General features: G+C 47.5%; 1 long non-coding RNA gene across 1 annotated transcript in view; it reads left to right on the forward strand.

Moving 5' to 3' along the window:
• Positions 1-24894, forward strand: part of LOC144889842 (uncharacterized) — a 48309-nt gene that overhangs the window by 9079 nt on the left and 14336 nt on the right. The window contains exons 2-3 of the long non-coding RNA XR_013622108.1: positions 10997-11124; positions 13527-13586. This is a non-coding gene — a long non-coding RNA (uncharacterized LOC144889842). The remainder of the gene's footprint in view (positions 1-10996; positions 11125-13526; positions 13587-24894) is intronic.

Here is a 24894-nt window from a genome sequence, read left to right on the forward strand (position 1 = left end):
CACAACCTCGGCCCTGGGGGGCACGGTCGCAGTGCGTGGCATCCCTACAGCCACGTCCCCTGCACCTCCCCATCATCCCCCAGTCCGACTACAGAACTGCAGCCCCCCCAGTGCTCACCCACACTTGACCACACCAAGGTCCAGTCAACAGCCATGCTCCACCAGGAGACCCACCCAGAAGAAATGGTCCACACACCTCGGACACACACAGCACCACGTTGACCCTCAGGCTACACAACTACATCCCCATCATCCCGCGTCCCAAATATCAGCACAGTTGCCCCCGCAACCAGTTGAAAGCTGTGTCTTGCTACCCTATTAATTTCATCACAGCCTCCAACACTTTGGTCTGCACACCCGGATCAATAATGGCGTCACTGTACAGTGTCCACCATGGCATTTCAAAATCCACCCTTAAATTTCCATCTAACCCACAGATTACCCATGCCAAACATTTGTCACATTTTACTAACCTCACCAAGGAAAGATGCTTTGCCATACACATGCCAGCCGAGCATGGCCCATATGCTCGGCTCGTTACACATCTCCCGATTCACATCCCCATGGCTCTCTTCCCAACCCGAGAGTCCATAAATCAGAACGGAGCATCTGTGGAAGGTCACTCACACCATCACGTTCCACAGATGCCCCAATGGTTGTCCGGCAGGCTATCTCCATCCCTGTCCATTCGGTTTGACCCGCGTCCATAGACCAACCACCATGCCAGGTCACCACATGCTGGTTGTCCCAGAGTCCCTGGAGGAGGGTGCCAGGCCGCATGCCCGGGTGGTCACCACATCAGTCCCAAGTTGGCCGTCCGCAGTGCCACCACCAAAGCGCGACCCACAACACCTCCCCCTAGTGGTCCTCAATATTTGCCATCCCAGGCTTGAGAAACCACCTCGGACCTCCCTGGAGGTCTTAACCCCCACCAGGGTCAGGTGACCCTGCCGGCCCGAGCCACCAGCTCGGACGGCACCCCGACGGACAAGGGACGCCACACTCCACCAGACCCCCTGTGGGACCCAGGTCGTACCTCAAGACCCAAGGCTGGACCCCACGTCCAAATCTCGCCATCACAGCCCCCCAGCTGGCTGGCATACCCAAATTTTGAAAGGGGCAACTTTTGCCCGAGGCCATCACCCATGACCTCTCCATGTCCAGATCCCGCAGCCCGGGGACCAATCCCCACCATGGCTGCTCCAAATCAATTTCCCATTGTAATTTTATTTTAAATTTTCTTTTACAAATTTTCATTCCCACTGCCATTCCGCAGCTGCAGGGAACAACCTCTACCACCGGTTGTTCTGCCCCTCCCTGCAGTTGATCCAAATTCCCTACAGGGACCAAATCTCCAGAAGCTCTATCTCCCGATCCTCCAAGATCCAAATCCAGCCCGGAGCCAACACACTCCCCCAACTGGTTGTCCAATTTTGGAGCCTCTGTTTCCAAATAGCAGTGTACAGTGAGCGTCCCCTCGGTCATTCCAACCACCTCCTCGGACCAACTCACCTCATCACCCAGGCTCCTTTGGGCCTGAACAAGCTCTACCTCCATGGGACTGTCACAGGTCTCCAGCCGCTGGATCAAATCATCCTCCTTACAAATCATTCCTGGCCCCGCCAGGCTTTGATCAATATCCCCAATAAATACCCGGTCCGGCTCCATTGCACGGACCCCCAAAAACTCTACCCCCTCTTGCTCCGCACCACCGCCCTGGTGCTGCACAATTCCAAATTCATCCCCCGGTTGGGGTGTTGTGACATCCACACGGTCCCGATAAACAACCAGGCCAGAATGTGGGAAACATTCCCCTTTCAATCCTTTAATTTGGTCACTCATATCCTTCAGTCCTTCCCTCCATTCCTTCCCCTGGGACTCCATTTTGTTTTTCAACCCGTCAATTTTATCATTCAATTCCCGACTGGCTCGCTCACTCTGTGCGTTCATGTCTCCCCGAATTTCTGCAAGGTTTCGCTCACCCTCGGCCCTCTGAGCATTTATTAAATTTACTATGGTCTGGAGATCTATCGGGGCCGTCCCACTTGTTCCCGACTCCCCGGTAGGGGAGGGGGATAAGTTGGTGCTCGGGACGGGGGAGGTTCCAAGGCTCACCTCGACATTTAATTCCCCTATTTCCGGCTCACTCCCGACGCTGACGGAGGCCTCGCTGCGTACCTCCATTCCGTCCATCTCCGACATCCGCTTTCCGGAAGATTGTTTCCCGCGCGCGTATTTATTTTAATAATTCCTGAAACAATTTAAATTTGACGAAGACGCGATATCGCGCTCCGTTTGCCCAATTGATTATCAAATTTCTCCGCCTCAACTATAAAAATTTTGCGTTCGAACGTCGGACGCAATGTACGCCCGACCGTGTCGATGTCTCCCCGCGGACAAAAAAAATTTGTCCGACCGTGTCGATGTCTCGCCGCGGACAAAAAATTTTGTCCGAAGGGTTCAAATCCTACACTCCTGACACCACTTGTTACGCAACTGTGATTAACACCACAGTTACGGATGGCCGATTTGCGAGACTTTAACTCCCGAGGCGAACACTCAATGGCGGACTCAAGTTCAACACAAACGCGCGGAATGGCGGGACACAGCGAAGGCTCCGCAGCCTTACCTATTAAAATCAAACACCCAGGAAAACTGCGTTCAGATATATATACAGAAAATAATATAAGGATTTATTATCGAATAGTAATACAGTGAAGAAGCCGCGCCGGTAAATCTAATAACTCTAATCGGGACGTCCCCACACGACTGACAGCAAACACGATACGAGGGAGATTATGGATACAAAAATAACAAGTCACGTCGTTCAAATGTACGCGGATGCGGCTTATCTGTCTTTCGTCGTCTTGGTTGCGGCCGTCCAACACTGCTCCTTTTGGCCCGATCGCACACCACCAGGTCCTTCGCTCCAAGCTCCACGAGGCCCCGCTCCAAGCACCACGCGTCCGACGCGAGGCCAGCAGCTTCACACGAGGACGATCTCCACCAGGCCCGTGCACCAATGGTTCTTGTGCCAACTCTCTCTTGCCGTGTGTGTCCAACTGGTCTGTTCAGTGCTAACAACCCAACTTGCGCGTGTAACCAGAGCGACTGCCAGGAACTCAACTGCGTGTGTACTGCCCGCGTCTGCTCAGAGAGACTCAACTCCTGCTTCTGTCTCCGTATCTCAAAAAGCCCCGAAATGGCGTCCGACCGTCGCATATATTGGTGGCCGATGACGTCACATTGGCGCACTCCTCAGCCAATCATAGCCTCCAACTCGCCGGCTCGCCCAGGTCACGCCCTCTGGCGTCATCGCTCCACTCCTGACATCTCCCGTCTGCGACCCCCCGGTCCTTGTCACACGTGCCAGGCGAGGTTTGTAGGCCTTGGAGGTGCGAACGGCGGCAGCCAACCGTGGCGGTGTTTTTGGCCTGGTTTCCTGTCTGTTTGTTCTGAAGTCATTGTCAGGGAAAGGAATTATTTAATGTTGCGCTAAGGACCTATCTAATGTTTATGTGGTTTGCAGTGCCATAATGGACAAAGGTTTGACTACTAGGTGAAACTCACAGGGGCGTTACCTTTAATCCCTCACTATTTACCACTCGAACCTCCAGGTAGATCCACAATCATACATCTTACCCCGACAAACGCCTAAACATCGAGTACTTATTACATGTAGAGTCCCTGTCACGACAGCCGAATACCTACCTATTCAGATCTACCTAGCTCTAGATATTGCTCTACCAAATTCATAACAATATATATATATATATATATATATATATATATTGTTACGGCCTGAAGCACACCAGACCAAGCCTTCAATCACACTGTCTTTATTTATTTATTATCACACGAAAATCTCTTCCTACACATAAAACAAAGAAGGGAGAAGAGAGGGAAAAACCCGAATAGGCCGGTCCAAGGGTAGGCCGGGCCAAGGGTAGGCCGGGCCAAGGGTAGGCCGGGCCAAGGGTAGGCCGGTCCAAGAGTAGGTCGGTCCAAGAGTAGGCCGAACAGTAGGCCCCAGTGTAGGCCCCAAGGCAGGCCCAAAAGTAGGCCCCAGGGCAGGCCCAGTAGTAGGCCCCACAGCAGGCCCAGTAGTAGGCCCCACAGCAGGCCCAACAGTAGGCCCCAAGGCAGGCCCAACCATAGGCCCCAGGGCAGGCCCAGTGGTAGGCCCCCAGTGCAGGCCCAGCACGAGAGGGTAGGAGTTGGCAAGTTCATGAGTAGGCCCCAAGGCAGGCCCAGCACAAGAGGGTAGGAGTAGGCAGGTCCAAGAGTAGGCCCCAAGGCAGGCCCAGCAGTAGGCCCCAGTGCAGGCAGAGTTTAATCCAAGTCCACCGTCAGGTGCAGAGGTGGCCCCAGGGGTTGATCCAGCACAAGTCCACCTTCAGGTACCGAGGTGGCAGCAGGGGCTGATCCGGAATAAGTCAACCTTCAGGTACAGAGGTTTCTGCTGACAACTCGACGAGCACACGAAAAGGCACTCCGCCATGAGTTATCTTCCAAAATGGCCCCCTCTCCCCTCTGAATCACCTTCCTGGCCCCTCCCCTGCCACACAGCCAATCGTAGGCTTTATACCCATGGACCAAACCACTTGGTCTAACTCACAGGGGGGTGTGGGGGAAGGAAGAAGAAAAAGGTCACAAACCGTAACACCTCCCCCCCTTAAAGAAGAAAACTTTACCCCAAGAAAAGTTTTTCTTTTCCAAAGGTGGGATAAACAGTGCAAGCATAAACTCAACCCAGCATAAACAGTGCAAAAAACAAACAGCCATCTCTCCTTGTGACATTTACAGGCATCACAGCTCATATGCAGGGACACACAAAAAAACTCTTCAGCTCGAGATAGAGCATCTGCCATGACATTATCTCGACCCGAAATATGCACAATTTTCAAGGGGTATGGCTGTACTAAAAGCCCCCATCGGAAAAGGCATTGATTCGTCATCTTGAACTTTTCCAGAAAAACCAGAGGATTGTGATCGGTATATACGGTAACATCGCTTGAGCCATTTTTTACATATATTTCAAAATGCTGGAGAGCCAAAATCAGACTCAAGGCCTCTTTCTCGATAGTAGAGTAAGCCTTTTGATGTTTGTTCAGCTTTTTGGAGAAGTAACTTACTGGCTTTTCAATACCTGACGCATCATCCTGAAAGTGTACAGCTCCCACACCAACATCGCTTGCGTCTATCGCTAGTTTGAAGGGCTTCCCAAAATCGGGAGCGGCCAATACTGGCTCATTGGCCAGAATAGCTTTCAATTTGTCAAAAGCCTTTTGACAGGATTCAGACCACACAAATTTTTCATTTTTCCTCAACAAGTTGGTTAGGGGTACCACAAGCGAGCTGTAATTTGCACAAAATTTCCTGTAGAACCCGGACATACCAAAATACCGAAGCAATTCTCGCTTATTGATGGGGACAGGAAAATCGGCAATCGCTTGGGTCTTGGCCTGATGAGGGGATACTTGACCCTGACCAACAACGTGACCGAGATATGTAACCCTAGCTTTGGCAAATTCACTTCTCTTGAGGTTTACAACAAGGTTGGCATCGGTAAGTCTAACAAACAGTTCTCTGAGGTGTTTCAAGTGGTCTTGCCATGTATCACTGTACAGCATGACATCATCCAGGTAAGCTACACAATTTGGAAGACCCCTTGTAACCTGGTTCATTAACCTTTGGAAGGTAGCAGGTGCATTTTTCATCCCAAACGGCATTACCTTACACTGATATAAGCCATCTAGAGTCACGAAGGCCGAGACTTCTTTTGCCCGGTCAGTCAAAGGTACTTGCCAATAACCTTTAAGCAAGTCTATCTTGCTAACATAAGCAGCCTTACCTACTCTGTCTATGCAATCTTCAATTCTTGGGATGGGATACGAATCGGTGCGGGTGACCACATTCACCTTTCGATAGTCTATACAGAATCTTGCGGAACCATCGGGCTTTGGTATGAGTACAATGGGCGAACTCCAGCTGCTCTGACTGGGTTCGATGATGTCATGCTCCAACATATATTGTACCTCTTCACGAACCCTAGCTAGCTTGTCAGGATTTAACCGATCGGGGTGTTGTTTGATGGGTCGAGCATTCCCTACCTCAACATCATGGGAAGCCAATGAGGTGCACCCAGGCTCATCGGAACAAAGATGGGCATACTCCCCAATTAGAGCAATTACATCAGGTCGTTTATCCTCAGGAACATGAGCTAATTCAGAGTCCAAATGTGTCAACACCTCCAAGTTTGATAGCTTAGCCCCCAAGGGTTCTCTCTCAGGTTGTTGCATAGCGACGCTGTCGGATTCGCTAGAGCCAATATCTGGATGGTGTGTATGACCTACCAACTTAGCTAGCCCAACTGGCCGACCGAGGTCGGCCTCACGCTCATAGTACCTTTTAATCATATTAACATGGCACACCCGGCGGGGTTTCCGTCTGTCAAGGGTCCGCACCACGTAGTTCACCTCACTCAGCTTCCTTTCGACCACGTAGGGACCGCTAAACTTCGCCGATAGTGGCTCCCCAGGCAGAGGTAGTAAAACTAGCACCTTGTCTCCAGGCCTAAAATTACGAGCTATCGCCCTCTGGTCAAAACGGGCCTTCATCACTCGCTGAGATACTTTCAAATGCTCCTGGGTGACCTTGCAGGCGGTGGTAAGTCTTTCCCGGAAAGCACATACGTAGTCCAGAAGGTTAGGGTTCTCAGTCTCTTCGATGAATCTCTCTTTTACTACTTTTAGAGGGCCCCCTAACCTCATGGCCGTACACCAACTCAAATGGGCTGAAACCCGTAGATTCATTCGGGGTATCCCTGGTGGCAAACAACACAAAACAGATTCCTATATCCCATTCTTCAGGATACTCCATACAATATGCCTTCAACATACTTTTCATGGTCTGGTGGTATCTCTCAAGGGCTCCCTGGGACTGGGGGTGGTAGGCCGACGACTTTAACTGCCTGATCCCTAGCTGGTGTATGACTTCTTGAAATAGACCAGACATAAAATTCGAACCTTGGTCAGACTGTACCTCTTTTGGCAAACCATATCTGGTGAAAAACTGAACCAAGGCATCCACCACCACCTTCGCAGTAATCCTTTTAAAGGGGACAGCCTCAGGGAATCTAGTTGACATGTCCATTATGGTTAATAAATACTGATGCCCCGATTTAGTTCTTGGTAATGGACCAACACAATCAATCAGTACTCTACTGAAAGGCTCCTCAAAAACAGGCAGGGGTACAAGGGGAGCTGGTTTCATCGAGGTCCTGGGTTTCCCTATCATTTGACAGGTATGGCAGGTCTTACAGTGCGCCACTATGTCCTGGTGCAACTTAGGCCAATAAAAATGTGCCAGGATCCCAGACTGGGTTTTCCTGATTCCTGCATGTCCGGCCATGGGAATTTCATGGGCCAGCCGTAGAATATCAAGACTATAACGGGGTGGTACCACTACCTGGTGTACCACAGACCAATCGTCACTGGCGGGAGCACGAGGGGGTCTCCACTTTCTCATTAACACATCAGATTTCACATAGTAACAGTCTGAGACTTCCTTAGCTTCCATCTCCGTCATAGCCTTTTGTCTGAGATCTCTTAGTACAGGATCTGCCTGCTGGTCCTTAACTAGTGAAGAATGATTCAACACAGGCACACAAGAAGCCCCATTCCCTATCCCTTCATCGCTGGTTAAATCATTGAAAAACGTCTCCGCCAACCACACCTCAGAATCTGGTACAGTTGTCAACTCTATGTCAGTCTGCTTCTCTTTCTGCGTTTGGGATCTCGTCACTACACAAGCAGGGAAAATACTGGGGAACTCCTCTTGCAAATCCTCAGTCTCTTGCTGAACTATAGGATGTATGGAAACTACTGGGGAAACACCAACCCTATCCCCAGCCAAATCATTTCCCAATAGGAAACTAATACCTTCTATGGGGAGAGTGGGGACTATTCCTACTGTCACGGGTCCTGTGACCAAATCAGACTTCAAGTTCACCCTACGTAAAGGGACTGGGACATAACGACCTGCAATGCCCTGGATTAAGGCACTCGCTTCCACCGAACTACTCAAAGTCAATGGTAACGACTTGGACAACACGACTTGGATTGGACAACATCAACGACTGAGCTGCCCCAGTATCCCTCAAAATAATGACGGACTTGACTTCCCCGTCCCAAGACACTTGGCCCTTGGACACAAAAGGTTTATAACGGTCCTGTCCGGGGCTCGTAAAGTCAGCAGTATCCCTCAGCTTTAACTGAAAGGGCACAATCACGGTGACTGTCCATTTTGGTACGAACCAATGCAATAGGTCTAGTGGAGCCTCCCTGCTTCTCCTCCCTTTGCAATTTTCAACAATTGGACTTTAGATGTCCCCTCTGTTTACAGTAATAACACGTTGGGGCCGTTCCCCGGCGAGATGCCTCACTCGACCGCTCCAACTGTCTACTCAGAGACGGCCGCATCAATGGACCCCTATGGTCGGTCCACTCCCCCTCTGACTGGTCCTCACTAACCCCCTTCTGGTTATCCCAGGTAGTACCATAATGAGGAAAACCAAAGCCTCTCTGCTGGGTAAGTTCATAATCATCTGCACCAACAGCAGCTTTTTTCAACTCACCAACCTTATGATCTGTAAGGTGTGTCCTAATGTCCAAGGGGATACTGTTCCTAAACTCTTCCATCAAGATAACCTCCCTTAGATTACCATAGGTCCTATCCACTTGTAGAGAACGATACCACCGATCAAAACTCATTTCCTTCCCCCTCGCAAATTCAACAAATGTCTGCCCAGCCTGTCTTTTCAGGGTTCGGAACTTCTGCCGGTACGCTTCCGGAACTTGCTCATAGGCTGACAACACAGCCTTTTTAACAGCCTCATAATTCTCTGACTGATCCTCCGATGGAGCTGAATACACTTCCTGGGCTCTCCCTATGTACCCACTTTGTAGTAGCAGGGTCCAGTATTGTACGGGCCACTGAAGACGTTTTGCTATCTTTTCAAAAGACAGAAAAAACGTTTCCACCTCCTCGTCGTTAAACTTGGGAACAAGCCTAATGTTCTGAGCCACATCAAAGGAACGGGGGAGATCATTTTGACCCCCACCTGAATCGATGGAAACCGGTTGGGCCGGTTGGGCCGGAGCCTGCACCACCCACCTGAATTTCTAATTTTCTTAACTCAAACGCTCGTTCTTCTTTTCCTCTTTCAAACTCTCTTTGCCGTTCCTTGTCTTCTAACTTTAGTCTGAGCTGTCTTTCTTCTGATTCTATCCGGGCCAATTCCAAGGCTTCACTCCTCAATCTTACCCGTGGTTCTAAACCCATGTGACTGACAATAGCCGAAACAATCTCCGCCTTTTTCATACGAGATGTCCCACTAACCCCAAGATGATCAGCTACAGCTCGTAACTCTACCTAACGTAACAGTTCTACATCTTGCACCGATAGCCCCTTCTTCTCCACAAATTCCTTCACTTCATTGAAGTTAACACACCTTACAGATCCATCTCCTCAGCCATGGTGTACGACGGTAGTAAATAGGGAAGTATCAGCACCGTAAACAAAAGTCAAATTATCTGTCAATGAGAAAACGTACTACTACGAAAAAAACACAAAAATCCAAGACAGGTATCATGTAATCCAGGCTCCCGGACGAGCCCCCAATTTGTTACGGCCTGAAGCAAACCAGACCAAGCCTTCAATCACACTGTCTTTATTTATTTATTATCACACGAAAATCTCCTCCTACACATAAAACAAAGAAGGGAGAAGAGAGTGAAAAACCCAAATAGGCCAGTCAAGAGTAGGCCGGTCCAAGAGTAGGCCGGTCCAAGAGTAGGCTGGTCCAAGAGTAGGCCGGTCCAAGAGTAGGCCGGTCCAAGAGTAGGCCGGTCCAAGAGTAGGCCGGTCCAAGAGTAGGCCGGTCCAAGAGTAGGCCGGTCCAAGAGTAGGCCTGTCCAAGGGTACGCCGGTCCAAGGGTAGGCCGGTCCAAGGGTAGGCCGGTCCAAGGGTAGGCCGGTCCAAGTGTAGGCAGGTCCAAGTGTAGGCCGGTCCAAGTGTAGGCCGGTCCAAGGGTAGGCCGGTCCAAGGGTAGGCCGGTCCAAGGGTAGGCCGGTCCAAGGGTAGGCCGGTCCAAGGGTAGGCCGGTCCAAAGGTAGGCCGGTCCAAGAGTAGGCCGAACAGTAGGCCCCAGTGCAGGCCCCGTAGTAGGCCCCAAGGCAGGCCCAACAGTAGGCCCCAGGGCAGGCCCAACAGTAGGCCCCAGGGCAGGCCCAGTAGTAGGCCCCACAGCAGGCCCAATAGTAGGCCCCAAGGCAGGCCCAACCATAGGCCCCAGGGCAGGCCCAACCATAGGCCCCAGGGCAGGCCCAGTGGTAGGCCCCCAGTGCAGGCCCAGCATGAGAGGGTAGGAGTAGGCAAGTTCACGAGTAGGCCCCAAGGCAGGCCCAGCAGTAGGCCCCAGTGCAGGCCCAGCACAAGAGGGTAGGAGTAGGTAGGTCCAAGAGTAGGCCCCAGTGCAGGCAGAGGTTAATCCAAGTCCACCGTCAGGTGCAGAGGTGGCCGCAGGGGTTGATCCAGCACAAGTCAACCTTCAGGTACTGAGGTGGCAGCAGGGGCTGATCCGGCATAAGTCAACCTTCAGGTACAGAGGTTTCTGCTGACAACTCGACGAGCACACGAAAAGGCACTCCGCCATGAGGTCTCTTCCAAAATGCCCCCTCTCTCCCCTCTGAATCACCTTCCTGGCCCCTCCCCTGCCCCACAGCCAATCATAGGCTTTATACCGATGGACCAAACCACTTGGCCTAACTCACAGGGGGGTGTGGGGGAAGGAAGAAGAAAAAGGTCACAAACCGTAACAATATATATATATATATATTTATTTATTTATTTATCTCATCCATTACCTTATCCTCACTGGCAACCCTCACCTTCCTTCCTTGTTGAATTAATGTTTCTCTCCTCCCTACCAAGACTGGAGTCCAGGTCACATTATTCAACCACGGAGCCTGCACCACCCAGATTGCTGGACTTCCCAGTGGAGGAGCAGAATGTGGACTCACTTATCCAGATCAATGACAATCTTCTGAAAGAGATCCAGAGTAAGTGATAACAGTCGATAACATTCATTTAAAAGAAATGTTTTTTGGAAATTAAAAATGAAGTTTATCAGTGCAGCATAGACTGAGTGAGAAAGCCAGGACGGGTACGATTGCAATTGAATTGGATTAACAAATAGCTGACAGTATCTATATTTGGGGTGATCAAGAGCTTTCATAGGAGATCCAAGTATAATTTGAGGAAGGGAAGAAACAGCCAGAAAAATGGAGATATTTGTCGCTTTGACGGTGCCCCAGTAAACTGGGGAAGCCACACCTCACAAGACTCCCCGTGGGTGGTACCACACGCATGGTCCGATTTTGTTCAAACTTGGCACAAGCTCAGTACGTGATGGCATACATATGCACCTCACTTTAATTTGTGATCTGATCCAAGATGGCCGACTGGCAGCCTTTAATTCTGCACAGCAAGATTACTAAAACCACAGTGGCAATGACATTTTATGTCTTTCTCCTTGTTTTCTTTTATTTCACCTCTCATTTGTTCTCCAAATACTCCAATTTTTCCCATTATTTGCTTGAACATGGCCTGAATGAACATCCCACCAGACTCTTGACCGACATTCCCACCTGTCGAAGGGCTTCGAGCGATGTCCAGAGCGAGAGAGGTTCCTATCCTAAGCTCCCCCTCCTCAGTCAGGCACTACCCTGGCTCACCACCGAGCAAATCGCAACCGAGAAAATAAATCTTTTTTAAATTTTGAATGCCCAATCACGCTTTTGCTACGCTACAATTGGATTTATAATTTTCCTTGGGGGAATTCAATGTGTTCTGCACAGCAAAGGGAGATCCCTATCCCAAGACAATGTCCCTATCCGAAGCAGCAAATATCACTTCAGCCAGCCTCCGTTAACAGGGGCCGTCTCCTCTGGGATCTGTTATCCGGCCAACAGCTGAAATGTCTCAAACTGCTGTATTCAGTGCAATTCACGTATACCATAACCGTTCCCCAATGTCACCACAAATTAACCAAATTTAACGTTTTTTTTTTACCTTTATAAGAAAATGTTTCTTACCTTTTTAAGGGTTTATTTATAAAAAGGGAACCATGATGATTTTCATGGGGCCCGCAAGGCTAACCCCCTCCCCCGCCCCCCCAGCGGAGAAAATGGCCTTAAAAAAGGGAATTTATAAGGGTTTATTTATGATGAGCATGGGGGAAAAGGTGGATGGGAGGTGACAATCATACAAACCATGCGAGTCAACATGCAGAAACAAAGATGGATGTGGAGAAATGCAAACGTATATGCAAGGAGGAAGAAAGAACAATCCTAACCCCATGAGGCGGCACAGCACAGACCACTCTCTTAGGAAACAATGGGGGTAAGCAGGCGAGGACCTCCCTTTGGCGTGATGAGTGGTTGCAGGGTGATGGTGAAGCTCCGAAACAGAAATTATGGATGAAGAGGAGGGAAGGGATTGTAAGGTGGCATCCACGTTTCCAGAGGGCAATCCTCCCTGAGCAACGAAGAAGCAGAAGATGAAGAGGCCCAGTGAGACAAAGAGGGAGAAAAAGACCGATCTTCGTTGTCTCCAAGGGTCCCGCTTCAACTCTTCCGTGCGCATGTACAGACCCATCCCTCGTAGACATTGGGAGTGCCTTCTGTGGCGGGTCCCATGATTAGCTATCCGCTGCTTGTGGGAGGTGCCCAACCTCTGGGACGCCATACCCACAGGGCTGCCCCAATAAAAATAGTCTGCCACCATTGCGTCTTTTTATGGTCCTCAACGAGCCCCACCCACTAACAAGTTTTTACACACATAATCTCACCATGACTATATTGTCTATAAATTACATATGCTCCCTCTTCAGCGTCACATGAAACAAAACAACTTACTCTGATAGGTCCCTGATACATGGCAATCTAATCTACTCGAAACACAGGGTCTATGTTACACTTACCACAGTCTCACTATGAACCCCCCACCTGCCCCCCTCCTTCCACATCACAATATTTCATGTGTTGTTTAAATTGTATCTGAATTTTTGTTCATCATGAACCTTACCAGGTGTCTAAACTTGGCAGGGAATCATCACCATATGTGTAAACAATATTGTGAAAATTTCAACAGGTTTTCAAAGATTTTTGGACACGCTTCACTTGCATCTGACGAGAAGTATCTGAGGACTTTGTGGTCTTGTTTATTAAAAATTGACATGTATATCAATATAGACAAAGTGGAATGGGATGGTGGATCTTAAATTCCGATCTCGGCATTTGAAAAATATTTTCCTCCAGGAACACCCAGCAGGACATCCAATATGAAGGCCGAAGTAGTGCAAGATAATGTGACCAATATTTTGTGATAATAAGATAAAGTTTATTTAATAATCACAAAATGATTTTAATTTCACGATTTATTTGTTCATTAATTTCCACAGAAGAGTTGGTGAAGCAGGTGCAAATTGCCGACCTGGAGTTCAACACCCTGAAACGTCTTTGTAAGTGAAAGGGATGGTGGAGGAGAGGGTGGTAAACGTGGTGGAGGAGAGGGTGGTGAACGTGTTGGAGGAGAGGGTGGTGAACGTGTTGGAGGAGAGGGTGGGAAACGTGGTGGAGGAGAGGGTGGTAAACGTGGTGGAGGAGAGGGTGGTGAACGTGTTGGAGGAGAGGGTGGTAAACGTGGTGGAGGAGAGGGTGGTAAACGTGGTGGAGGAGAGGGTGGGAAACGTGGTGGAGGAGAGGGTGGTGAACGTGTTGGAGGAGAGGGTGGTAAACGTGGTGGAGGAGAGGGTGGTGAACGTGTTGGAGGAGAGGGTGGTAAACGTGGTGGAGGAGAGGGTGGTAAACGTGGTGGAGGAGAGGGTGGTGAATGTGTTGGAGGAGAGGGTGGTAAACGTGGTGGAGGAGAGGGTGGTAAACGTGGTGGAGGAGAGGGTGGTGAACGTGTTGGAGGAGAGGGTGGTAAACGTGGTGGAGGAGAGGGTGGTGAACGTGTTGGAGGAGAGGGTGGTGAACGTGTTGGAGGAGAGGGTGATAAATATGGTGGAAATGAGGAAGAATGATGTTTGATGAGGAGGATAAATGATTGTCTTTTTTCTGGGGCTACCTTTGTCATTTTGTTTACCTTTGACCTCGTACCAATGATTGGTGCATTCCATGTTCAAATCAGTTGGATTTTTACCTCCGCCACTGAAGGTGTCATGTTATCACCCCTGTCTGTTTGCTTGTCTGTCTATCTGTGAACAAGATATCTCAAAAAGTTGTGGACGGATTCAAACGGAATTTGGCAGAGATGTAGCGTATGTGACAAGGACGAAATGATTAGATTTTGGTGACGATCCAAATTCGAATCCGGCTAGTATAATTTTTAAAGTGATTTTTCACCATTGGGAGATAGGACCAAAAATGATATAGAGCAGGATATCTCAAAAAGTTGTGGACAGATTTGGACGAAACTTGGTGGACAGGTTGGGTGTGTGACAAGGACGAATCGATTCGATTTTGGTGAAGATTTGAATATGGATTCGGATACGAGAATTCTTTATTTTTTAAGTGATTCTTCACGATTGAGAGATCGGGTGAAAAGTGATGTATAACATTATATTTAAAAAAAGTTGTGGGCGAGTTATGTCTAAACTAGGTACTCCCGTCTAAACTAGGAAGGGCAAACTCCTGCCCTTCCATGACCACGATACTCCTCCACTTCCTTCTGTCTTCAACCAACTCTCTCCACTCTGCAATCACCCCCACGTTTTTTTTTTTGTTGTTTTTTTTTTTGTATACTGAATCGAGGCTCGTTAAAGAGCTAACATTTACTTCACAAACAAATCGACCAGACAAACAAAATACACAAAAAGAGGGAGCGGAAGACAAGATGGGGAGAAAAGGGGAAGCACACAAACACAACATCCGAGAGCAGGGAGATGTGTGGAAGGGAGAGGGCCCGGGGGGAGGAGGCATGGGAAGGGGGGGGGGGGAGGGGGAAGTATAAAGCACAAGGACACCAAGGACTTCCAGGACAGAAGTTGGTTTTTCAAAAAGTGGAATTGGGGTGAAATTAGCGGGGGTAGAAAATATCAAGGTTTTGGATGGGGGAAGATAAGAGATGGTGGTGAACAGCTGTTTTAAAGACTTGGAGGGTGGAGTGGGATTGAAGAGAGTGAGGGAGTTTGTTCCAGAGGTGGGAGAAAAGAGGAATGAAGGAGTGAAGGTGAGCAGAGAGTCTTGATTTTGGCAGTTTAACCAAAAGAGGGTTGCAGGCAGATCTTGTGCGACCTGTAGGAATATTTGCGGGACAGAGCCCAGAGAGAGCTGGGGGGGCAAGGCCAGAGAGGAGTCGGTAGAAGACGGAAAGACCACCAACCTGCCTGCGGTGAGTGAGTGAGAGGCCCTTGGAGTTAGCTTCATCGCGGGAGATTCCAATGATTCTGAATGCTTTGGTTTCAACAGCGCGAAGGCGAGCTAGGTGTGAGGCAGGAGCACCAGCCCAGAGGGGAGAGCAGTATTCCATTGAGCTGCGGATGAAAGCCTTGTATGTGGTGAGGAGCTCAGGTGTGCCAAGGAAGGACTTCGCACGACGGAGGATGCCCAGTCGGCGACTGGCTTTGGAGGCCAGATTTGAAATGTGGTTTTTCCAGGAAAGATCATGGCAGATAGTGAGACCCAAAAGCTTGAGTGACAGAACTTCTTGGAGAGGATTATTCAGAAAGTGGATGGGAGGGTTGTCCAGTCGGTCTTTTCGGAGAGACATCGTAAGAGTGTGAGATTTGTCAGGATTGAAAGACATGTTCCACTTGTTTGCCCAGTCTGTGATTTTGTCAAGGTCTGCAGAGAGTGAGGAGGCTGCAGACTGCCGATCTGAGGGATGAAGAATGGAGCGACCGAGAGTAGAGTCGTCAGCAAAGAGATAGAGAGGATTTTCAAGAGAGTCAGAGAGATCATTGATGAAGACCAGAAAAAGCACAGGGCCCAGAACACTGCCTTGGGGAACTCCAGCCTGAACAGGAAGAGGAGATGAGAGAAACCCATTCAGGGCCACACGTTGACTATGACTAGAGAGGAAGTCCGCCAGCCATGCGTGGAGACTTCCATGGATACCAAAAGAGGAGAGTTTGGTGAGCAGAGCGGGGTGCCAGACCGTATCGAAGGCACGTGATATGTCAAGGGAGACTGCTCTAATTTCCTGTTTGGCATTGAGGACCTCCATCCATTGTTGAGAAAGCTGAAGCAGCATGTCCAGAGTGGAGTGTCCAGGTCTGAAACCAAATTGATGATCAGAGATCAAGCCATTGGAGAAGAGGAAAGATTTCATATCTGAAGCAATGATGGATTCCATGATTTTGCTGATAATTGGGAGAAGGCTGATTGGTCTGTAGTTGCTGGGATCTGTTTTTGCACCTTTTTTGTGCAAAGCGGTGATGTTGGCAGATTTCCAAGCAGATGGAAGATGACCTTGAGCAAAAGAGAGGGTGAAGAGAACAGAGAGAGGGAGTGAAAGAGCGGAAGAACATGATTTTAGGACCCGTGGGCTGATGCCGTCAGGTCCAGTTGCAGAATCAGAGTCGAGGGTTGACAGAAACTTTTCCACCTTGTCAGGAGGAAAGGACACAGAGTCCAGGAGCAGCGGGGTACGACTGGGTACGGTGGGTACAGAGAGGGATGGGTTTGGGACACAAGATTTAGTGGCAAACACAGAGTTGAGGCATTCAGCTTTTTCACGTGCGGAGTCAGCCGTGTGGCCATTTAAGGTGAGGGAGGGGATGGAGGGGGAACAAACACCAGAAACAGATTTTACCAGATGCCACCAGGATTTGGAAGAGGGAGACAGATAAGAGAGTTCGGTCCTGAGGACGGAGAGATATTGTTTCCTGGCTCTCCTGAGGGTGGACACACACTTGTTTCGGGCTTTGTGAAAGGAAATGAGATTTCCTTCCGTTGGATTTGCTTTCCAGGAGACGAAAGCAAGTTGTTTCTGGGCAATAGCCTCACCACAAGATTCCGTGTACCATGGACGGGAGGAAGGGTATGACAACTGAAGACAAGAAGGGATAAATCTGTGCATGAGAGAGAGCAATTTACTTTGGAAGAATTTACTGATATATCTCCTCACACAATCCTCCCATCTCAAACATGGTCTCCCTCTTTTCCTCATCCTTGCTCCTTCAACCTATGTGCTCTCTTTGCCAGTCTCTCTTCCCCCATCCGCATCGTGTACAGCCCATCTCAGCCGGCATTTCACCAATCTCCCCGTCAAGCTCATCTGCACATCAATCTCCTCCCTCAGTTCATCCATTCTCCTTCTATCCACCGTCACTCCCATAATTCCTTTCCTGATGCCCTTCCACACAAAACTTCTGCAATTCCCCTAAATGCCACTCCATACTTGTTCTGGTCCTTCTCCAAACCTTCTGCTTCTTCGCAAAGTTTCTCTTACCTTCCTTTCATCCTCGTCTTGTTAAGGGTGTTTCCCTAAAGAATGCCTTTTTTTCCAACCGGATGCACACCTCAGACTTTAATAATTTTAAATCGATTTTCCATCAGCGGCTTTCACAAGATTCAAATGCGTTCGAAACGACCTCAACAAATTGCAAAATAGGTCAGCATCATCTTTCCTTCCTTCCAAGACCTCGTTGATTATATCCATTAAACGGTCACGGGAACACTGTTCGCTGTCCGAAAAATCCACAAGCGGTCTTCAACTTGCTCTTTCATAACGGCTCCAAGGTTCTCCGCTGGATTGAGGTCTGGCGATTTTCCAGGCCATCGCCCAAAGCCAACGCTGTGAAAATAATGCAAAACAAAGCCAACGCTGTGCAGCCTTAACGGTCCTGAGAGTGTCTGAAAAAAGCGTGCGTGCAATTCCAAACGTGACACAGGCGATCCTTTGAGTGACGAGTTTTTTCGGTCATAGCTAAAAAAAAAAAGAGAAAAAAATTGAGATATTTTTGGAGACTTTTCACCTCGCAGCGCACGCGTTGTTGAGAATTGCTACAATTAATTATATTCACTTGTACGTTCACATTCCGGAATGTGTGAGCGCGCGATTCGTTTCGGGAAAAAAAAAGGCATTCTTTCGGGAAACACCCTTTACTCTTTGGCAACGTTTCCTCTGCATTTTCCCTGCCTAATAATTTTCCGATCCCTGCTCTTTACCTCCCTCCGTTTCTTCATCCATTCCACAAACATCACAGTCCTGTGCTAGGTGGTAACGTGCTCTCCTCTACTGCCTTCCAAATGAGAGAGAGAGAGAGAGAGACTGACTTTTTGTGTCCTTTTATTATAAAAGTATAAAACCCTTTCACAAAGCAGTTGTAAACAAAGCAACCAGTTTAAAGAAACATTTGCACAAGGATCATAAATACACCAAAAAGGAGCAAAGGATATTTAAAAGAAACCAGCAAGTATAAAAATATTTTACAAACCAAAGGTAAAAAAAAAAAACACAAACAAAAACAAAAAAACAATTTTAAAGGAAATGCTCATGCGAGAGCTATGAATACATCAAAAGGCAAAATTAAGCGTTTCGTTCCTCACCGAACAAATAACATTTTTAACACACCATCTATCATAAAATTCTTGTTCTTTTACGTACTTGCTGCAATACAGGTACTCAAGCTGTATCCGAGAAATAATCAGGATGTTCAAGGTCAACAAAATATTACAAAAAGAAAATTCACCACCTTCCACCTTCTTTTTCCTTGTTTTGTAAATTGCCATTTTTCCTTCAGCAACCAAAAAGTTCGCGAAAGCAGTTTCAGACTTATGTACAGCAGAAATAGGATAACCACAAGTAAATTCAACAGAAGAAAAAGAAAGCCCCATTTTCAAAATATTGGCATGCAAAAACTTAATCAAAGGAACAAGTCTTCTGCACCCAACATATGCATGATAAAGCGTTTCATGACTTTCACAAAAGGGGCACACTTCAGAAATTCCATTTGAAAATTTGTGCAACAAAATGTTATGAGGAAGAATCCAATGCGCAAGTCTCCATTGCAGGTCGCCCGTACGGGGTGCATATAGACCGCCACACAGGAGTAATAGGTGAAGGAGTTGACAGGTGCTCTTTCCACTGAACTCCAAAAGGGCCTTTCACAAAGTTGGCAAAAATAAAGCGCACACAACATTCATGTAACGCCCCTTTCTCAATGGAGCTAAGGGGTACAAATTTGCCATTAAAATTCAAAAGCAAAACAGGGAAAACATATTCATGTGGGTCAAGCAAACCCACAGACTCAAACAGGCTCCTGAACTCTACTCCAAGATTATTTGCTGCTCTTGAGATAGCAAAAAAAATCTGGCCAATAATCCGAATGGACCTGAAACCAGAGCTGGCAGAAATTGTGAGCAGACTTCCATCTTTTTCTTTGAAAGTCCAACAAATTATGGACAGAGAGAAGATCTGACCCCACAAAGTACTGGACAAAAGTCCTGGAAGAAGGAATGGCTGAAAAAAGGTGGTTGTAGAAGATTGGTTCGTTGAGGAACGTCGAGGTGGTAATGAACCGGTCTCACGACGCGACGACAAGGCTTGCCAGGCGTTGATGACACTCTGCATGTACAGCGGAAGTGATGAGACATAGATCTTCGGGAGATCAAGCAAAAACAGTTCGCGACCATATCCCAGCCGACCTGCTTGCTTTAGCAAACACAAGGTTAAACTCTCCCAATGCATGGGGCTGTAAAGAAACTTCTTCACAAAAAGAAGGCAGAGTCATGAGCCTGCTGTTGACATCAACGAGCCCTTGACCCCCCTCATTACATGGAAGGCTGAGCATGCCTGGTCGGAGCCAATGTTTACCACCCCAGAAAAAATCAAGTAAATGTTTCTGGATGGTTTTGATGAGCCATTTTGGTGGATGTAAGACCATAAACCTGTGCCACAGGGTAGAAGTGACCAAGTTATTGATCACCAATGCTCTTCCATGGTAGGATAGGTTGCAAAGAAGCCCTTTCCATTTTTTAGCTTGGAATGCGCTTTCTCAATTAATCCATCCCAGTTTTTTTGAATACATCGGGAATCACCGAGGTGCACGCCCAAATGGTAAACGCCATCAATCTTCCAGGACAAATTTCCTGGCAGTGGCAGGAAAGAAAAACCTGAAGGTAGTCCAAAGAAGGTGGCACAACACTTTGACCAGTTCACCTTAGCCGAACAAGCAAGACTAAAATTATTGAGAGCTCTGATTAACTCGGATACATCGTCTTGAGACTGTATTGCAGTGCAGATGTCGTCTGCATATGCTACAACTTTTATAGGGGGAGCATTAGGGGGAAAGGAGAAACCCAAAAATTTCTCGTGAAACCGAACTAAAAGAGGCTCAATGGCAAGAATATAAAGGAGACCAGACAAGGGACATCCCTGCCTTATACCCCTTGAAACAGAAAAAGGAGAAATCAGTTCATTATCAACTTTCACCAAACTATAAATATTATGATATAATAACTGGATGCATGATATAAAGGTGGGACCAAAACCAAAACCCTTCAGAACAGCAAATAAATATTTGTGATCTACACTATCAAAAGCGTGTTCTTGGTCGATAAAGACGAGGCCTGTGCTCTTGTGTAGGCAGTCACACATGTCAGAAATGTCGCGAACAGCACCAAGATTGTCATATATCGATCGTCCAGGCACGCAACAAGTTTGATTGGGGTGGACAAGCGAGTGGACGACGGATTTTAAGTGTGAGGCAAGGACTTTGGAGAATATTTTGTAGTCGGTGTACAGTAGGGAGACTGGACGCCAATTCCGAAGTAGCTGAGTGTCCCCTTTCTTTGGGAGCAAGGATACAACTGCTCGTCTGCAACTTAGGGGAAGCTCCCCAACTTGTAAACTTTCTTGGAGCACTTCCAAAAGCTCAGTTCCAATAATGTCCCAAAAAGCTTCATAGAATTCACTAGGAATGCCATCCAGTCCAGGAGATTTACCAGTTGGTACACCGAAAAGTGCGCGCCTCAATTCCCCCAGGGTAACAGTGCTCTCCAGCGAGACTCGCTGCGATTCACACAACTTGGGCAATGGTTCAACAAAGGTATGTGCAACACCTAAATCAACTTCTTTAGCACACAAAATAAAGGAAAAAATAATCACTTACTAACCCTCTGATAGTTTTAGGTTCACTTACAATCCCACCATCTGGTGATTGCAATGATAGCATTTGCTGTTGTGCTTTATTCTTATTCTCCAAGGAGAAGAAATACTTCGGAGAGTCGAGAAGTTTTAAGTTTTTCATTCTTAGCCAAACTAAAGCCCCTTGTGCCCGTTCTTTAACAAGGCGATGAAGCAGCTCCTTCTTGCTTACAAAATCTTTGTATTCTTTTGTGTTGCTACTCAACTTGGTGGGATTTGCTTGCAGTTCTAGAATCTCTTTTTCAAGTTTAGAAATCATAAAAAAATTATCCCTCGAGTGATAGAGATTATATTGTTTACAAAAATTTTTAATATGGGTTTTTGCAATATCCCACCATTGCCTCCTGCTCTGGAAAGTGTTTTTCCTAGCATGGAGAGACTCCCAAAATCTCTGAATGCATTACAAAAATGCGGTTCTTCTCGCAGTTCCACATTGAGGGCCCAATAGGCACTCGTACGAGGGGCGGAGGGAAAAATCAATTTTAGAGATACCAAATGATGATCCGAAAAACCAGAGGGAAAAATCGCTGTTGACAAAATCAAATTCCGAAACCCATTATTGATATAAAATTTATCTAACAGAGCAAAGGACACTGTTATCAGAGGCTTGGCACCATGAAAATTGCTTAACCCCAGGGTGCTGCAATCTCCACCCATCAACCAGGTGATATTTTACTAGTAGAGCCACCAAATGTTTTGCACTCTCAGGGTGAGGTTCTATACCATTGCGGTCCAAAGATGGCTCTAAGGTACAATTGAAATCACCAGCTAGGCAGATAAGACAACCAAAATTAATTTGGGCTAAACAATTTATCAAGAAGGGAAAAATATTATTTTCTTTGAGAAGGATCACTTGGGACAGAGGCATTCAACAATGTGATCTTATGGCCTCCATAAGAAAAAACAACAAAGGCCAAATGACCTCGCCTGACTTCATGAAATGCTATTTGGCCGGATGAGATTCCTCATCTAAACCAGAAAGCAACTCCAGCTCGAGGACAATCAAATGAACTGAAAAACCAAGAACCTCTTATTGTATTCTGCCATTCGGCTGAACAGGTATCCCCACAACGTACATCTTGCAGAAAGGCGATGTCTACATGCCTTTGCTCCAATAATACCTGTAAATGTGTCTTCCGTATAGGGGCACGGCCCCTGTTTATGTTTATATTCGCAATAGATAAAACCATAACGAGTTTTAAGACTTTATCAAGTGGCAGATCGTCGAAGTTCTTTCCTTGCTACAGAAACAATTTTTTTCAGTCTGTACACCTGAGACTCATTAGCACCATAGGCTGTCGGATCGCTTATGATGCGAGATGCAGTGACTTGGAACTTGTCCAATTGTGGGAAAAATTCAACAAGTTTTATCTTTTTCCGAAAAGTATTATGACGAAATTTAATTACTTCGGTAGGAGAGGGGGCATCGAAGTCCTCGCAGTCCTGCGAATCCCCAGCTGCACCCCCTATCTCATTAGGATCCAAACTCGAACACGTGTCATCCGAATCGCACGACTCCTGCTCAATAACACGGTCTTTTACCTGTACTGGTGCAGCGGACACTGGCATTAGCTTAACGAAAATCAATTCGTCAGGTAACGGATCATTCTCCGCAACCTTGGTTACCTCTTCAGAGGTTTCTGGTGTACCAGGTACACCTATTGTTTGACAGTTATGCCTAAGCTCATCATTTACTGATGTACAGTCTGCAGAAGGTTTACCTCCACTTGCAGCATCATCTGACAAGACGGGTTGCTGTTCCACAGCCTCCTCCTCATCAGGAGGAGGAGGAGGACAGGACTCAGCACCGAGGAGGTTTGGACTACCCTCATTCCTGTTGAGTGAGACCCTCTTCACAGCAACTGCTTCAGCATATGAAACAGGCTCGACTGTACTTGAACCTTGGTGCCTTCGTTTTCCTCGTGTAACAACACAAAAGCCGCTCGTATCCTTGGTTTGATTTTCAGCAGTTTCACCTGGCTCTGTGGGAGCCTCGTTACCTGGCACAGGTTCACTTTCCTTTTCAGACTCCCCCCTTGGCTGTTCGGACACGCTACTGGGACATTCGTTTTTAACATGTCCGTGCTGACCACATTTAAAACATACCAAGGTCTGTGACGTAGCAAACACCCGGTATGTATAGTCATCGTGTTTAATTTTCAACATCACCTCCAAATTGCGAATTCCCAGCTTTAAAATAATAAATAATTGACGCCGGAAGGACAGGACATGTTTTACCTGCTGATCCTTAAATCGAACAGGAATGAAAGTTATTTTCGACACCGCGTTACCATACTGCTCCAAAGCAGTCTTAATCTGCTTGTGTCGAATGAAGGGCGGAATATTGGATACGATTACTTTCACCGAAGGTGCATCCAACGCTGAAACAAACACGAAGATATCCGGCTCAACAGTCAAACCGGTCTCGACGAGCTGCATCACCATTTCCTCTTTCGAGACGAAGATGACGATGCGCTGATTCATCCTTGATGCAGCAATTACATTGTGCATTACCGATACATTTACCGACACACAAAACGATTTGCTCCACCGTCACCTCAGAATGTGGTGTGCACGACAAACCATTTTTCCGACAACTTTTCCAAACCGGAAAAATCCTCGATGTTCACCATGGTCACGGGCGTGGGGAAACACTCGATGCCGTGAAGCAAACAAGCAACGCAGGATCGAGTGCACTCTCTCACTCTCAAACTCGCAAGAAATGAAACGTGTAGATTAAAGAGAGTAAAGAACAGAGCGGGAAAAAGGGAGGAAGGGCAGCACTACCACACGACGTGCACCAAGAGAAACGCCGCGCAGCAACGTTCTGTGATTACACACGTGCGGCAGCACCTGAGAAAGAGAGATATATATCTATATATATATATATATATATATATATATATATATATATATATATATATATATATATATATATATATATATATATATATATATACAGTGAAACCTTGACTTACGAGTGCACCAACTTACGAGTTTTCCGAGATACGAGCCGTCGCTCGGGCGGTTTTTTGCTTTGAGATGCGAGCCGAGATCTGAGTTACGAGCTTATGCCACCCGCCACTAGGTGGCCCAACGAGCGTTCCGGTCACGTGGTTATCTTGCCGTGCAAGCATCTCTGCCGTATATCGCTGCTGCTTTGTTTTCGCATGTTGGTTATTTTGGAAAATTTCTTAGTTTTAACCATGGGTCCTAAGAAATTGAGTGCCAAGGGCAGTACTGAGAAAAAGAAGAGGATGATGTGCTTGGATATAAAACACGCAATCGTCGAAAAACATGAGCGAGGTGTGTGTGTTGTCGACTTGGCGAGGCAGTACGATCGTAGCAGTACGATCGAAACATTTTGAAAGGGAGGAAGAAACAAACCTCGTTGGACAGGTTTTTATTGAAACGCCCTGCAAGTGAAAGCGAGGAAAGTGTGGCGAAAAAGGCAAAAGTCATCTCCTCCACCTCCGCCAGCATCTTCGTCTGATCTTCAAGGTAAATACACTTAATAAAACCAGTTTATTTCTTTACATTGTGGCGGACACGGAAGCTCACTGGCGTGGTGACATCATTCCGCGCACCGAGTGGGCGGCGGTCACGCCGAGGGGTAGGCGTGGCCTCAGGATATACACCGGGCGTGCATCCCGAAGCGCGCCAGTGTTACAGTG

This window comes from Myxine glutinosa, chromosome 1 (genome assembly GCF_964187855.1).
Source record: "Myxine glutinosa chromosome 1, kmMyxGlut1.1, whole genome shotgun sequence".
NCBI classification, from domain to species: Eukaryota; Metazoa; Chordata; class Myxini; order Myxiniformes; family Myxinidae; genus Myxine; species Myxine glutinosa.